Source organism: Eumetopias jubatus, unplaced genomic scaffold (genome assembly GCF_037043125.1).
Source record: "Eumetopias jubatus isolate StellerSeaLion01/CBP00866 unplaced genomic scaffold, mEumJub1_p1.0 scaffold_2, whole genome shotgun sequence".
Classification (NCBI taxonomy): Eukaryota; Metazoa; Chordata; class Mammalia; order Carnivora; family Otariidae; genus Eumetopias; species Eumetopias jubatus.
In genome coordinates this window covers 131,291,818-131,307,368 of record NW_028274808.1, presented here as the reverse complement: position 1 = coordinate 131,307,368, position 15,551 = coordinate 131,291,818, and the positions used below count along the sequence as shown (strand labels likewise).

Sequence of the window (15,551 nt, the reverse complement as noted above, 5' to 3'; positions counted from 1 at the left end):
GCACTTTTGCTTTAGTCATACCCACCCACGTGGGTTTTTAAACAACCAGTACACTACTAACTTTCAATGTTATGATTCTCTGAATGAATATCTATCTCTATGAATAAGCTAATGGTGTGGCTCAAAAATTAGATATCCACTTTCTAACAGTCTCTCCGTGAAGTAGAATACCTGCTTCAAAAAACGGCAGGGGTGGGGGGGGTGGCTATCATAAGAAGGGGGAGTAGTTGCTAGTAGACTTTGAGGGGAGAGGATGATGAAATGTGATGGTTCTACAAACTGCACTTTAAGTAGGTGAACCGTAGGATATGTGAGCTGTCTCATAAAGCTGTGTTGGGGGGGGGGGCGTAAAATGAAGCCCAACCATCAAGATACTGTTCGTGACCTGGGAACTGATATTTTAAAGGATAACCTTTAGCTTCCTGTAGGTAGAGCCATATATCCTATTCCTATAGAGATGATGGTCATTCAGGTTCTTTAATTTTCACTAAAAAATCTCAACCCTAACCTATTACCCCAGTAAGCAACACAGATTAAGCCTTCCCTCTTGATACAACCTTTAACTGCTGCCAAACTTCTATCAAAAGCTCCTGACAGAGAAATATAGGGTATTTAAATAACATGAGATCCAACCACCCATCTAAAAAAATCCAGATTTATCCCCGAATAAACCCCAAACCATCAAACAGTAGCATGTGTGACCATAGCGTCTCAGCATCCAACAAGGGTTTCTTATAACCCTTAGGATAAGGAAAATTGCCACTACAGCGAACAGTCCTAGAAAATGCACTACTGCACGTACTACATGGATGGGCCCATGGGATTTATAGTCTCCTCTGCATCTTTTGTAAATGCCAGGAAAAGCTTTTCTATGGAGCCGGTGTGTTTCCCCCTTTATCCTCATTGAATTGTGTGACGAATCATCCCTTTTTATTATGGCTTCCAGAACGCAACTTTAATTTGCACAGTATCTGTCCAAGTCCATTTTAATGTGCTTCCCTTTATACGTGGTTGTATTTTATTTTCCACTTGGAATACTTATGCTCACCTCAAATGTTTCATGGATGCTTAATAAAAATAAATGCAGAAGTAGATTTTAGCTGTAAGTGTATTTTAACAACTTCTTAACACAAAAGAATGTGTTTCCTAAGGGAGTTCTTGCTGAATGCTCAGGGTCTGGAACAAAGATAACTGATAACACATTTGTTTCTATAAACCTATTTTTTTTCTAAAAATGGAATGAGCTTTTATATTTCCACTATTGAGCAAAAAAATAAAACTGGGCAACATTACAGTTATATTTGTAACTGTAAAATTACAATCTAATTTTTTTGGTCTTATATTTTTCTGTATTGTTCTAACTTCTTCAGTACTATTTTTTTTAAAGATTTTATTTATTTGAGAGAGAAAGAGCATGCGTGGGGGCAGGAGGGGAGAGAGCGAAGCAGGCTCTCCGCTGAGCAGGACACTGGCATCATGACCTGAGCCACACGCAGATGCTTAACCGACTGAATCATCCAGGTGCCCTGCTTAAGTCCTATTTTTAAATAATAATTGTAATAAGCTGGTTAAATTTTTTTTAAAGATTTTATTTATTTGTTTGAGAGAGAGAGAATGAGAGATAGTGAGCACGAGAGGGAAGAGGGTCAGAGGGAGAAGCAGACTCCTCGCTGAGCAGGGAGCCCGATGTGGGACTCGATCCCGGGACTCCAGGATCATGACCTGAGCCAAAGGCAGTCGCTTAACCAACTGAGCCACCCAGGGGCCCAAGCTGGTTAAAAATTTCTGAAGTCAACCATTTAAAAACCAACTATCCACACACACACACACAAAAAAAATTACAAAAGGGAGATCACTAACTTTTTAGCAAGCCATCCAAAGTTGTGGACAAAAATCTATGTCCTGGAGCTAAGAAAAAAGACCTAAAATATACTGGTTAATCCCTTTAAAAGTACTAATATTAACAAATTTCTCTCCTACCTTGTAGTGACTCCCGTGCTCAGTAAATTTTTATCCATCTACTATCTATCAACTCTTATTTCATACATTTGGAGAAAGGCAGAAGTTTTACCAACTGGTTCTTAACACATACCACCAGACACAAAATCAGTTTGCACCAGGGCATTGATTTCTGAAAAACCAATCTGAATTCTCAATTTGGATTTTACACTCAAATGAAATTGGGAAGGACTAACTAAAACCTAGTCGTCTCAACTGAGGTTTTTCTATTTTCTGCCAAACGTCCATGCAATACCCACCAATCTTTCAAGCCACACAACATCCCACGTGGTTTTCACCATTTACTTACTCAGCTTAACAAGAGATTCAGTTCAACCGAGGTCTTCGATCTCAGAGTCCGTGTGCTCAGAGGCAGAGCACTAACAATCGTTTATATAGACGAGGAGCTGAGTCAGCCAAACCTCCCAAACATACCCTAAGGAAGAAGCTCCTAACAATGGCATCAAGCATCTGTACTGTGCTTTCTAAATTGTGAAGAGCATTTCCAAAATCTTCCTGGCTCCTTTCCAGGCTGCTTCCTTCCTGCGACTCCCAATCTCTGCGGGACGGTCCGGGACTCCCTCTTGCCTCCTGCGCCCTGTGGACTCGATCTCTAACGACGCAGGACTCAGGACACAGCTGGCGCGCGCGGCAGACCCCTATGCCCCATCCCGCGGGACCACCTTCCTAGATCGAAGCGCTCGGCTCCGACACCACCCACGGTGTCCGCGCGCTCCCGGCGGGCCGGCACTCACATGCGCAGGTAGTGACCTGCAAAGGCGCCCGCCCGGGGGCACGGTGACGGTCAGGAGCGGCCCGCCGCGGGCCAGGGCGGCCAGAGCGGCGAGGAGGCGAGTGCAGGCAGCGCCGACGCGGACTTCGCCTCGCTATCCACCGGCTGCAGGCCGGGAGAGCGTAGGGCGGCGGCTCCCTCGGGGTCCGAGCCCGTAGGCGGACGATAGGAGCAGCGCCGCCTGTCTCGTCGCGATAAAGCACCCTGAGCCGGGGAGGAGCGCGTGGATAGGTTGCTCGGAGACCTGGTGGGGCATTGGATCGACGGCCACCCTCTTGCGGGGCCCAGGTCACGGAGATGACTCTCCCGGAGCGCCACATGGACAAACCCAAAACTACCGCCTCCAGGGCTTGTAGGAAAGGGACAGCAGTGATTAGCCCTGGTCATCACAGGACGCTACCCGGGCTGATCAATACCTGATCTAGCCTAGATGGATTTGGTCACCGTGTCCCGCGCCTCTATACTCCGGGGGACGCTGACACCGAGGGTTGTTGTTTTTTCTGTCACACACGTTGCCCACCCCGAGAACAAGTAGGTCTCTATTGAATGAGCTTCTGAGAAATTAGGTGCTTAAGTCCCAGGACAATAAATTCAGGAACTTAATCTAAGAGGCGCGGGGGGGGGGGGGGGGCAGTTGAATGACAATATTGCTATGAACGGTTTAATTGTATTGTGCACACTCGTAATAAATACTTCTTCGCAATACTGTTCGTGTAGAAAAGCTGGAAAGTGTGCATATTCAAGAAAAGGTTTGGTTGTCAGGCTTTATGAGTGTGTATGGCTTTCCCAAAATTTGCCTGCTGCATCTATTTTCTGGTTTGCCATTTACAAACAAAAATCAAGTTATTTAGGGGCACCTGGGGGGCTCAGTCAATTAAGTGTCTGCCTTCAGCTCAGGTCATGATCTCAGGGTCCTGGGATCGGGCCCCACGTCGTCGGGCTCCCTCTCAGCGGGAGCCTGCTTCTCCCTCTCCTCCCCGCTTGTGCTCTCTCTCGCTGTCTCTGTCACTGTCTCTCTCTCAAATAAATAAAATCTTTTAAAAAAATCAAGTTATTTAAAGCAACACTAGGAATTACTGTTAATTCTTAACCCGTTACAGGAAATCTTTAGTCATGGGGCATCTGGCTGGCTTATTTGGTAAAGTGTGTGACCCTTGACTTCAGGGTTGTGAGTTCAAGTCCTATGTTGGGTGTGGAGCCTACTTTAAAAGGGAGAAGTTTTAGCCAGGAAGCCTGACTAAGAAATTAATTATATCTAACTTTTTAGAATATTAAAAATACCATACTGTATACTTTTTTCTTTTTTTTAATTTAAATTCAGTTAGCTCAAGGGAGCCGGATGTAGGGCTGGGATCATGATCTGAGCCGAAGGCAGAAGCTTAGCCGACTGAGCCACCTAGGCGCCCCTTAAAGCATTTTAAATTACATATCCATGATGCACCCAAACATTTGGCTGAAATTGGTTTTTTGGATTAATTTTGAGTTCATTTAAAGACACTTAAAGACCCATACACGAATATATTTGTCACTTTAAGCCAAGACTGAGAAAAATTTTTCAGAGATGGCTCTTAATAACTGCAAAATTTAAAAACACCCTCTAAAGAACAAAGCTTTACTGATGTCAGTAAAGACTTTTTAAATCGCCAGCAAATTCTAAAGGCAATTCCAAGAGGGGACTTACAATAATGGGGGAAAAATACACATAAAATCAATAAAAAGCACATTAAAAAAAACCTGGATAAGTTGAATATAGTATTCTGCAATAGGTAAAACGTAAACAAACCAAAAACTTATGCATAGAAAATAGCTTGTAATACAAGAAAATGTTATTTTTCTGGGTTGTGACATTATGGTTCTTTTTTTTTCTTCTATTTTAGTGTAATTTTCTAAATTTTTTTTAATGCAGATATACAACTTTTATATTGGAAAAAAAGAATTTTGTTTAAAAGTAAATCAATAAGGGACACCTGGTTGGCTCAGTCGGTTAAGCATCTGCCTTCGGCTCAAGTCATGGTCCCGGGGTCCTGGAATGGAGTCCAACGAGGGGCTCCTTGCTCAGCGGGGAGTCTGCTTCTCCCTCTGCCTGCCACTCCCCCTGCTGTGTTCTCTCTCTCTCTCTCTCTCTCTCTCTCTCCTATAAATAAATAAATAAAACCTTTTAAAAAAAGTAAATCAATAAAATGTCAGTGTTTTAGTCAGTAAAAGACACACGACAATGCTTAAAGACAGAGCCTCACCTAAAATAGGGCTAAAAATGGCTAAAACAAAAAACTTTCTACCTTGTTTCTAGTCTAATTTTTTAAATAGTTTGATTTTTTCATACTGATAGATCAGTGTATATGCTTGCTAAAGTTACATTAATTCCTAATGTCACTCTAATACTCGCTAAAGCTGATCATTGCTATCAAATTCTGTTCGATAAATACAGATTAAAGCCAGCCTTTCATGAATGTATTGTATTATTAAGGAATGAGTCATTTTAGCTTATAAATTAGCATTTTACTTAGGGCTAATCATCTTCAAATGCCCTGTCTTCTCTTTTAGTGTTTGGGTATAGAAGAGAGGGAAGGAGGAACCTAAAGATGACCTTCCTAATTTACAGATGAGTCACCAGTTCCAAAGGAGACCAGTTGCACAAGGTCGAAAGTTAGGGAGATAAATGGGGGGGCTCACAGCTTCTGAGACTGCTGCTCTCTGCCCTCCACCTCATAAGCTCTTTTATATTGCCAGAAAAGAGCAACTGCCCAGTATTTGCAGAGCCCAGTATTAGGATTCCTGCTGAATGTGTTCTCATTCTGGTACTTTTTCTCCCATTTAACTAAACTTTTTTTCTCTCCCTTGTTGTAATATCAAGCAAGATGAAAATAAAAATGACTTGTAACCCAGCAACCACATACTATCTGCTTTTAGTCTTTTCCTGTGCATATGTATTTTTTTAAAAAAACAAAAATGGCCTTATATGCAATAAATACAGGGACAAAAGTCATCATCGCTGAAGTCAGCCTGCATCGGTATCCTGGGTCTTACAACCCTGAAGATTTGCACTTGTACTAATTACTTGGTCTTTAGATGGTTATTGGTAATCAGGGGAAACAATCTCTCGGGAGAGTTAGAAAGATTGAGATAATGTGTATAAAACCCTGAACAGAATTATTAACACTGGTTAGCACTCAATAGATGACAACTATTATTATTTTGTAAACTGCTACATTGTAAACTGCAAACATGGTTCCCTGTCATTGGGTATCTTTCTACAACTTTAAAATGAATTGTTGCATGGTATTCAATGGTTTGTTATATACCATAATTAATTTAACTAGTTTTCCTATTATTCACAAAACATCCCTATAGGGGCTCCTGGGTGGCTCAGTTGGTTAAGCGACTGCCTTCGGCTCAGGTCATGATCTCAGGGTCTGTGATTGAGCCCCACATAGGGCTCCCTGCTCAGCGGGAAGCCTGCTTCTCCCTCTCCCTCTGCTGTCCTCCCTGCTTGTTTGCTCTCTCTCTCTGTCAAATAAATCACTAAAATCTTTAAAAAAAAATTTAATACAAAAAAACAAACAACTGTTAATACATATAGCCAGATTTCCCACAAAATAATCCATGCCAAATTCATAGTCTCCTAACAATTTAAAAGGTCGCTTGTTCATCTGAGCTCTCACAAATACTGGATAAAATAATAATTTTAATCTCTTTGAATCTGATAACAAACGGCAATATTTCAATGTACATGTCTTGACTTAGTGAGAGTAAACTTTTTTAATGTTTAATGATCATTTGTGGTTAATTCATAAATTTCCTATGTAAGGCCTTTTCCCATTTCTCTCTACTGATTTCTTAGGTTGCAGAACAAGGACACAGGAGACTGGATCCCTGATGAACATTGATCTGCTGGGCTCTCTCCAAGCTAGTTGAAGTCACTGTCATATTTTACGAGTCTTGCAATCAAACCACAGAATTATCCAAAGTAGGATTTCTTTACAATCCTAATTGAAAGTTTTGGGGCCATCTGGAGTCTAAACCTATGAAACACACACTGAAGATCTTAAATGGGCACTGGCAGGGGTGAGGTGTCACCATGTGCTTTTGTAGGCAGTATGTATGGACATAAACAGACAAATAGGGAAGATGACCTCAGGTGAAGGGAGCAGACAGACTCATTCATAAAATCAATTAAACCTCACTTTTGGAAAACTCCAAAAATAATGGGAAGTTTTTCTTTTTTCTGGGGAGGAGGGTGTTGGTAATTTGCCTTTTCAACAATCACACCAGTGAGGGACTTGCCTGTATGGTCTTCACCAGGGTATTAGTGCTTGGCGGAATGTCAGCAACAGACACAGTCAAAGGATACAAATTCATTTAATGCTAATAAACGGTATGGCTTATTATAAGAATGGCAACCAAAGCAAAATCAAAAACAGTATTCTCATTAAAGCAACAAACTTCTGGGCCTGTAACTCCATGAATCAGTTGCTCTACTCTCAAAGCTCCCATATAGAACTATGAGAAGCTCTCTTCATCTTTCTCATAGGACTTTTAATACTTTCCTAGCCTTTCCCAGCTGCCCCAAGCTCTCAGTCTATTCACCAGCCTAGCCACCAAGTGTAAGGAGCTGGTAAGGACTCAGTACCTTCCTTAGTGCTTACTCCAAGCGGTAAACTTCTCAGGGTCAATTTTCCCCTTGCAAGTCCAGGTTTCAGACAGGGCTTATTATGGACCTGGGGGCATTTGGGTTATGTATATAACATCTGTAATGCGTCCAGGTATATTTATTTTTACTACTCCCAAATAAAAAACAATAAAAAAGCAAATAAAAAACAGTGCAAGAGGCTGTAGTCACTGTGTTCCCACATGGCTCTTTTCAGAGATACCAGAGACCTTTGATGAACTCCACGAGAGAAAGGTCGGTCTACAAAGGGCTTGAACACTGATGAGTAAGTGAAGGAGTGGAAACAGGGTGTAGATAACTCTTACCAAAGGTTTCACTATAACAAGAAGGTAAGAGAAAGGAGTATCTCTTAAAACCATCTTGGGGTTCAAAGAATATATTTCTTATTTGGTTAAGTTAGGCAGGCTGGAATATGTGTGCATGCCAAGAGGACAAGTCATAAAGAAAAAAAGGTGGTTAACTGGTATAATCAGGTCCCTTAGAAGGGAATGGAAATGGAATCCAGAGGAATTAGCACTAGAAAAGGAAACTTTTTTTTTAATTATGGCAGAAGGGAAGGGAGTGAGGATGAGTCCTCATGCAGATAAATGTTTTAATTAGGGAAAGAAAGAAAATTGAAAGAAATGTACATTCTCTCTGAAGTTGGAGGATCTGCTGAAGGTATTGTGTGAAAGCAAAGACAGGTATTTGAGAAAATGCTAAACCCTGGAATAGACCTGTATTAGTTTCCTATGGTTGCCATAACTAATTCCCACAAACTTAATGGCTTAATACAACAAGAATGTATTAGTCTATATTTCCATAGGTCAGAAGTCCAAACTGGGCCTGACTGGGCTAAAATCAAAGATGTCATCAGGTCTACATTCCTTTCTGGAACTTTTTCCAGGTTCTAGGGGCCACCCGCATCCCTTGGCTCATGGTCGCATCCCTCTAGCTTCCAAGCCAACAGCAGAGCATCACTCTGACCCTGCTTCTGTTATCATATCTCTTTGTTCTGCTTCCCTCTTCTACTTTGAAGGACTCTTATGATCACATTAGACACAGTGGATAAGCCCTGATAATCTTTCTATTTCAAAGTCATTTGATTAGCAACCTTAATTTCACTGGCAACCTTAATTCTCCTTTGGCAGGCAAACTAACACATTTACCTTCTGACTATTACGACATGGCATCTTTGGGAGGCCATTATTCTTCCTACCACAAGGCCCTAAGGAAACAAAGAGGATGCTAATACCTGATGTGGAAATGTTGGGGTTCAGAGCCAAAGGCCATGAAAAAATTCTTGAGATGTCTTGGGTGCAAAAAGGTATTTTTATTAAGGCATGGGGACAGGACCCATGGACAGAAAGGACTGCCCAGGGATTGTGAGGAACAACTGATTATATACTATGGAATTAGGGGAGGTAAAGCCAAGGGAAGTTTCCAAAAGGATTTTCATACACTAAAGAAGACTCACAGAATCCTGAAGTCCTAGCTATTGTCAAACTAAGGTTGTTTTTCCCTCTAGCAAGGCATTCACATGGGAGTTCCTGGAGGACTGTTGTACTCACCTGCCTCAAGTATTTGTCAATGGGAGGCCAGTTACAAGAAAATTTAATTTTATCTACATTTCTTTTTGCCTTTGTTCCCCACATTACCACCCAGCTCCACCAAGTTGGTTTGAATATTATTTTAAACTGAAGACATTTGAGATACAACTGATGCTGAAAGAAGCCTTCTTGGAGCTTCCCTTATCTGACTAAAAGGCAAAGCCTTCAGAGAGTAAAACAGCCATAAATCCTTTCTTAGGGAAGCTTCGCTGCCAGGAAAAAGACCCACCACTCACATCTGGATAAGAAATTGCATAAACAAGCGTCATCACAAACTGTCATACTTTCATTTATTTCTCTAAAAGCTCATTTGTCTTTCCTAAACCTTATCTTTTCTACTTTAATCTGTTGTCAGTTAACTTTCAGTTCCTCCCCCACCCCACGGGATCTGAATTGGTGGAGGAAAAATTTGTCCTCCCAATAGTAATAAGGGACCTAGAGAGACTGCATAGCAACACCAAGGATCCGTAAGACTGACTTCTATAAATGTAGCAGCATCAGAGCCACAGGTGAATTCACAAAGTATTCCCATTCACAGAGAATTCCCATTCATAAATATAGAGAAGGTTAGAAGGTTGAATAAATTCGAGAATGTGGTTTTGCTGGGTGGATAAGGCATAGAAAAATGGAGCAAGGAGCTGAGTGTGCAAAATGAAGCCAGGAAGAGACAGGTTGAAAGGAAACCTATGGAGGGGAGGCCGAGGAGCTGAAACACGAGGGTGAGGTCACTGAACAGGAAATTGGCATTTCAGGCTGGCATTCCAGGTTTTGAAAAGGTCACAGGGTTTAGACAGTAGGATTATGGAGGTGGAAGGGAGGTACCTTCGTCTTCTACCAATTTAGCATCTTAAAACAACATTCATTTATTATCTCACAATTCTGGAGGTCAGAAATCTAGGGCGGCTAGGGCAGGCTCTGTTCTGTGTATCACGGGGCCAAATCAAAGTGTCAGCCAGATGGGCTCCTACCTAAGGAAGGCTCTTCTCTGAAGAATCTGCTGCTAAGGTCGGGTTACTGGCAGAATCCAATTCTTTGCAGCTTTAGGACTGAGGTCCCTGTTTCCTTGCCATCATCCATCTCCTCCAGGCTGCCCACATTCCTTCTTGCGTGACTCCCTTCATCTTTAAAGTAGGTCCTTCTCAAACTTCAAATCTCTCAGACTTCTCCTTCTACCTTTTAAAGGGTTCATGTAATTAAATCAGGCACACCTTGATAATCTCACTATTTTAGACTCAACTGATTTGGGACTTTTTTTTTTTAAGATTTTTATTTACTTGACAGAGAGACAGAGAGAGAGGGAACACAAGCAGGGGGAGTGGGAGAGGGAGAAGCAGGCTTCCCGCTGAGCAGGGAGCCCGATGCTGGGCTCGATCCCAGGACCCTGGGATCATGACCTGAGCAGAAGGCAGATGCTTAATGACTGAGCCACCCAGGCGCCCCAATTTGGGATTTTAATTACAACTTCAAAAGTCCACAGAGTAGAACCTAGAATGATGTCTGGTTAAATAACCAGTAAATGAACTGGAATCTTGGGGTTTAGGGAAGAAAGGAATCTTTAAAATTCTGCCTACCCTCAAGGTGAAGTTGAGAAGATCAAAGAGCACAAAAGCTAGGGTGACAGGCCGATCATCTTAATAAACCCAGATTTGGGGGCACCTGCTGGCTCGTTTGGTGGAGCCTGCAACTCTTGATCTCAGGGTTGTGAGTTTGAGCCCCATGTTGGGTGTAGAGATTACTTGAAAATAAAATCTTAAAAATAAGTAAATAGGGGTGCCTGGGTGGCACAGTCAGTTAAACGTCCAACTCTTGGTTTCGGCTCAGGTCATGATCTCAGCGTCCTGAGATCGAGTCTCCCATCAGGCTCCACACTCAGCACGGAGTGTACTTCAGATTCTCTCTCCCCCTCTCTCTGCCCCACCTTGCTGTGTGTGTTCTCTCTCTCTCAAATAAATACACAAATATTTTTTAAAATAAATAAAAATAAATAAATAAACACAGACTTTGCCAAGGTAGTGACCAACTTAGAGAGAAGGGAAATGCCCAAACCAGTTGTCAAAGTCTTAAAGTCATGGAGAAGAGAACAGAAGGAGGCATTAATACAGAAAGAGACTGTGTGTGTGTGTGTGTGTGTGTGTGTGTGTGTGTGTGTTGGCGGGGTAGAGGTGTTGAGGGCCCAGATGTGGAGCCAGACTACCTGGATTCATGTAATTTGCTTTATATAGCAGACAAGAGACCAAACAAGAAATAATTCATTTGGTTATAAAGTTCACAAAGGTAACAAAGCCCTAAAAAATAAGCAGCAAGGGAAAAAACAGGCATGATTAGGTACTGATAATGAACCTGCAGAATCAGAAAGTGGCATAGAGGATGTAACATTCATCCCTTCAAAATAGGCTAAAAGGTTAAATGTTGAGAGTTCATGGGGCACCTGGGTGGCACAGTCAGTTGAGCAGTTAAGCATCTGACTCTTGATTTTGGCTAAGGTCATCATCTCAGGGTTATGGGATCGAGCCCCATGTGGGACTTCATGCTCAGCACAGAGTCTGCTTGGGATTCTCTCTACTTCTCCCTCTGCCTCTCCTGCTCGTGCTGTCTCTCTTGCCCTCTTTCTCTAAAATCAATAAAAGCTTTAAAAACAATGTTGAAAGTGCTGCAAATAAATTTCACAAATCCATAAAGTCTTTTGTTTAAGTAAGCTTTTTAATTGTAGTATAACACACATCCAGAGCAAGTATGGAAAATCTCAGTAAACAGCTTGATGTGTAGTTACAAAGTGAAAACACCTGTGTATCTGCCACCCATATCAAATACATATGTATGTTATATGTCAGTTATATCTCCATAAAAACAAATAAAAAACAGATAAAACTCATGTACAGTGATAGAAGTCAAAAGAGTAGTTACCTCTGGAAGGGACAATGACTGATGTGGAGCATGGAGACTTGGGGTTATTGATACTAAACAAATGTGCATACATATATATGTATATATATGTGTTTGATCTGGGCGGCAGATATACAGGTATGTTCACTTTATAACTATACAGTAAGCTGTTCATGTAGATGTTCTGTACTTATTCTGGATCTATGTTACACTCCAATTTAAAAAGTTTACTTAGGGGCGCCTGGGTGGCTCAGTTGGTTATGCATCAGCCTTCCGCTCAGGTCATGATCCCAGGGTCTTGGGATTGAGCCCCGCAACAGGATCCTTGCTTAGCAGGGAGCCTGCTTCTCCCTCTGCCTGCCACTCCCCCTGTTTGTGCTCTCTCTCTTTCTCTCTGACAGATAAATAAATAAATAAAAAATCTTAAAAAAATAAAAGCTTACTTAAACATGGGGCGCCTGGCTGGCTCAGTCAGTAGAGCATGCAACTCTTGATGTCGACGTTGCAAGTTCAAGCCCCACACTGGGTATAGAGATTACTTAAATAAATAAACTTTTTAAAAAAAAGTTTACTTAAACAAAAGACTTTATGGATATATGAGGAATAGAAGGATGGAGAAGTGCCAGATTAAAACAAGTTAATTAAGTAGATTTCATCATCGCACAACATGTATACAGCATTTACTCATGGAAACTATCCCCCAAGAAGCATCTCAAAGGTTGTATTCTCGGTAACATACTAAAAGATATATGGGAAAATTTCCTGGGGCCAAATTGTGGACGCCTCAAATGCCAAGCTAAGGACTTTAAACTTATCTTGAGAGTGAGAAATTAATGAAAGTTTAGTGTAGAGGGATGACATTGTCAAAGCAGCATTAACAAGATTGATCTGTCCACATATAGAATGGATGGGGGATATGGGACGGCAGAAATCAATTTGGAAATGAACAAAATAAAGACTTGAACTAAAACAATGGTGGAAAAAACTTTGAGGGAAGGGTAATGAGGGAAACATTGTGAAGGAGGAGTTTATAGTACCTGGTAACCGATAGAACATTGAAGGTGAAAGACAGCTAGAGCTGACTTCAAGATCTTGAACCTGCGAAGCTGAAAACCTTATGGTGTCAGTGATGGAAATTGTGAGAATGTAATGCCTTCCCCCTTCCTGTATGTCCTAAATATTGCCTCTCTCAGGGCCTTGAACACAACAGATAATTGATAAAAGTTTATTGACTGAATAATAAAAGCAAGTTTATCATATGCAATTCAGGCGCCTCTCCACCCTTACCTGAATCTGCCATGCTATAAAAATGGGAGAGGGTTTCATCTGTGACTGACCTCTTTCACATGACCCATTACTGACTACTATAAACACATTATTGCCTGCAGAGGGAAGAATTTGTTCTTGGTTGTGAATGAAGTCAAAGTGTAATGAGCATTAAATGACACATGATTCATTACACTTAGAATTTTTTCACATCTGGCCATCATGCGTAATATTATGATAGATAATGTCAGCAAAGCCAAACACGTATAACTTCGCCCAGAACCCGTATCAGACCAGGAAACATACATCCATTATTCTATGTGTGACAAAGCCATAGCCAATTTAGATGGACTCAAATTTTATCTCACCTCGAGAGTTTTTGCTATTTGACCCTTTTGTGCCTCAATTTCTTTCCTCACATTAGGGGTGATAATATCCATGTCACAGGGTATATTTTATAAAAATAAGAATAAAATCATGTGTATTTGGAAAACATAAGGTAACTTCGATTTTTAGCCAACGCCAATCATAACAGCTAATATTTATTAAGTACTGTTCTAAGTGCCTTTCAGTTTTATGAGGCTTTTTTTTTTTAAACCTCGCTTTATCTTCACAACAATGCCCTTAGGTGAATTCTGTTAAAATCTCTATGTTGCAGATGAAACTGAATCATAATGAGATTAAGCAATTTAACCCAGGTGATACAGCTAGTAAAAAACTTCGGCTCACATTTTGGCTCTACATTAGTGCTGATATAGAAATAATGACACCATTATTTCCTGTAGAAACTAAGAAAAAAAAATTTGGACAAAGAAGGTAGAATGAATTTGTTCACCCTTCAAAATCCCCCTGAGCCATGCATATCAACATAAAAGAAGAAAAACAAGAAAGTCTAGGCAGTTGCAAATCCAAGATAGGTAACTCCAGGAAAGAAACCCCAAATGGTAAGAATTTAACTAAAGTTTGCAGGTTGAGGGACTTAGGTCTAGAAAAGCAGGGAATGGGGCGCCTGGGTGGCTCAGTCGGTTAAGCGACTGCCTTCGCCTCAGGTCCTGATCTCGGATTCCCAGGATCCAGTCCCGCATCAGGCTGCCTGCTCAGCAAGGAGTCTGTTTCTCCCTTTGACCCTACCCCCTCTTGTGCTCTCTCTCTCTCTCTCTCAATCAAATAAATAAAATCTTTACAAGAAAAGAAAAGAAGGGAATGGTGGTAAGGAGTTTGGCCAAATAAAAGGAACTCAAACCACACAAAGCAGAGAACCAGAGTTCTGGTTCTCACTGTCTGATGCCTAAGGCTGGGATGAGGCTGGCCACTTAAAGAGTGGAGGTAGTGAGAGACAGCGCTGTTCAGCTCTGCCTAGGGATGTGTGGCTGGCTGTGTTGTGTGAATGGGGATACTGAGGCAGAGACACAGCACTTTGGTGGGGAAGCCCCCCCAGCCCATCCTGCCTCCCTAGTGCCTCTAGAGGTCTCTATGCCTCCTCTCTGTAAGGGGGCAGTGGGCACTGGGAACCACTGGAGTGGACCTTTGGCTGTGAAGTGCCTGGTCTCACCAGCTGCTTTTGGGAAGGTATTCAACAGTGCTGGATAAGCTCTGTGCTTCCACCGATCCCTGCTCAGTAATAGGGTTTCCCTAAATTACATTTGTCCTCAACAAAAGTGTGTGAGATTCAAGCTACTATCCTGGCCTTCCCAACCTCAGCAATTTATGACTGATAATGGGGGCACCTGGGTGGCTCAGGCGTCTGCCTTCCACTCAGGTCATGATCCCGGGGTCCTGGGATCAAGCCCCATGTTGGGCTCCCTGCTCAGCAGGGAGCCTGCTTCTCCCTCTTCCTCTGCTTGCCACTCCCCCTGCTTGTGCTCTCTGTCAAATAAATCAATAAAATCTTTTAAAAAAAAAAGATTGAGGGCGCCTGGGTGGCTCAGTTGGTTAAGCGACTGCCTTCAGCTCAGGTCATGATCCTGGAGTCCTGGGATCAAGTCCCACATCGGGCTCCCTGCTCAGCAGGGAGTCTGCTTCTCCCTCTGACCCTCTTCCCTCTCGTGCTCTCTATCTCTCATTCTCTCTCTCTCAAATAAATAAATAAAATCTTTAAAAAAAAAGATTGATAATGAATTAAATCATGCTAATCCTAAAAATAGTCACTACTAAGTTCTGGCTAGGGATGTAGCTTCTCCCTTCACAGCAAACAGGAAGACACAGGTGCACTCTGATGGGCCTTCTTACTACTCCTCTACGACTCAGCCCTCACATATTTTCCACATCTTTATCTCTCTGTGTGTATCTTAGATAATTTCTTCAGATACATCTTCTCTATTCTCTATACAATTGTATTTACCTTTTATCCAAA

General features: G+C 41.8%; 1 protein-coding gene across 3 annotated transcripts in view; it reads right to left on the bottom strand.

Moving 5' to 3' along the window:
• The window catches only part of ABCG2 (ATP binding cassette subfamily G member 2 (JR blood group)), a 138,387-nt gene that overhangs the window by 66,509 nt on the left and 56,327 nt on the right, over positions 1–15,551 (bottom strand). Inside the window, exon 1 of one of the 3 annotated variants that reach the window (XM_028117755.2) lies at positions 2,309–2,831. The exons of the other annotated variants lie outside the window; for them this stretch is intronic. The gene's annotated coding sequence lies outside the window, so the exon portion shown is untranslated. Of the gene's footprint in view, positions 1–2,308; positions 2,832–15,551 lie in introns of those variants that run through there. 3 annotated transcript variants of the gene reach the window in all.